The 1,768-nt window shown below is 38.7% G+C and overlaps 1 pseudogene; it reads left to right on the top strand.

Annotated features, from left to right (window-relative positions):
- The first annotated feature begins 832 nt into the window (after positions 1–832).
- Positions 833–1,419, top strand: LOC115283690 (annotated as a pseudogene).
- The last annotated feature ends 349 nt before the right edge of the window (positions 1,420–1,768 follow it).

The raw sequence follows: 1,768 nt of genomic DNA on the forward strand, positions 1-1,768 counted from the left end.
TTTTCACTGTGAAGTTACTATTTTCCCCTTTCCACTCTCTATTCTTTGGAATTGTGCCTTTAAGTAAAGCCCACATTCAAGGAGTGGGGATTATGCTCTCCCTCCTTTAGGATAGAATATCTACATAATTAATTTCAAAATCTTTTGCATGGGAGGTTTGTCCCTTCTCCCCCATTTATATATTTATTCAATAACTTATTGATATCAGTATGGACACATGCAAAGTGAAAGTGCAAATTTGAAAAGAGTTGACACTATTTCCTGCAGAGATAATACTATATTGTTTGTGAATAAATACATATTTATAAAAGCATACACAGGAACATATACACGAATCTCGGGTTACTTCTAGAAAGAGAAGGAGGAAGCAAAAGAGGGAGAAAATGTGATAGAGGAGAGCTTTAAAAATTTCTTAAATTTCTTCAAAGGATCTAAAGCAAGTATGCAAGGTGTTCACAAAAATTGTAAATCGACCACTTCCTAGTTGTGTGTGCTTGGGAAAATTACTTAGTTTTTAGGTGCCCCAGTATCCTCATTTGTAAAAGGGAATAATAATTATACCTATAATTCATAGAGTTGTTTTGAAGATCAAATGAGGTAATACAGGGGCACTTGGGTGGCTCAGTCAGTTAATCAGACTTTGGCTCAGGTCATGATCTCACTGTTCATGAGTTCAAGCCCCAAATTGGTCTCTGTGCTGACAGCTCAGAGCCTGGAGCCTGCTTCTGTGTCTCAGTCTCTCTATACCCCACCCCAATTCACGTTGTCTCTCTCTCTGTGTCTCAAAAATAAATAAAGAATAAACATTTTTGCTCTCTTTGCCGCATTTACTGTGAGAATGAAGACCATTCTCAGCAATCAAACTGTCGACATTCAGGAAAATGTCGACATCACTCTCAAGGGACGTACTGTTATTGTGAAGGGACCCAGAGGAACCCTGCGAAGGGACTTCAATCACATCAATGTAGAACTCAGTCTTCTTGGAAAGAAAAAGAAGAGGCTCCAAGTTGACAAGTGGTGGGGAAATTGGAAGGAACTGGCTACTGTCCGTACTATCTGAAGTCATGTACAGAACATGATCAAGGATGTTACACTGGGCTTCCGTTACAAAATGAGGTCTGTGTACGCTCACTTCCTCATCAACGTTGTTATTCAGGAAAATGGTTCTCTTGTTGAAATCCGAAATTTCTTGGGTGAGAAATACATACGCAGTGTTTGGATGAGGTCAGGTGTTGCTTGTTCTATATCTCAAGCCCAGAAAGATGAGTTAATCCTTGAAGGAAATGACATTGAACTTGTATCAAACTCAGCTGCTTTGATTCCGCAAGCCACGACAGTTAAAAACAAGGACATCAGGAAGTTTTTGGATGGTATCTATGTTTCTGAAAAAGGAACAGTTCAGCAAGCTGTTGAATAAGATCTACATTGTCCAGCTACAGAAACAGCAAGATGCCGGATGATACTTCTGATATTTTAAAGATGCAATAAAGCTGTATTGATTTGGAAAAAAAAAAGATTAAACATTTTTTAGTTTAAATGAGATAATACAATTTTTTTTGCATAGTTACCATGTGAACATTCCTTAAAACATGGCTATTATTCTGAACATTCCTTAAAACATGACCAGCAGGAAAGTATCAAAAGCATTGTTCAGATGTGGGTGAGTAGGCACAGATGGAAACAGATGCATTCCAGAGATATGACATGTGGCACTTCAAAGTAGGAGCACCTGTAGGGGCCCTGGGCAGGCTGTCCCCAAATGTGCTAC

This window comes from Suricata suricatta, chromosome X (genome assembly GCF_006229205.1).
Source record: "Suricata suricatta isolate VVHF042 chromosome X, meerkat_22Aug2017_6uvM2_HiC, whole genome shotgun sequence".
NCBI classification, from domain to species: Eukaryota; Metazoa; Chordata; class Mammalia; order Carnivora; family Herpestidae; genus Suricata; species Suricata suricatta.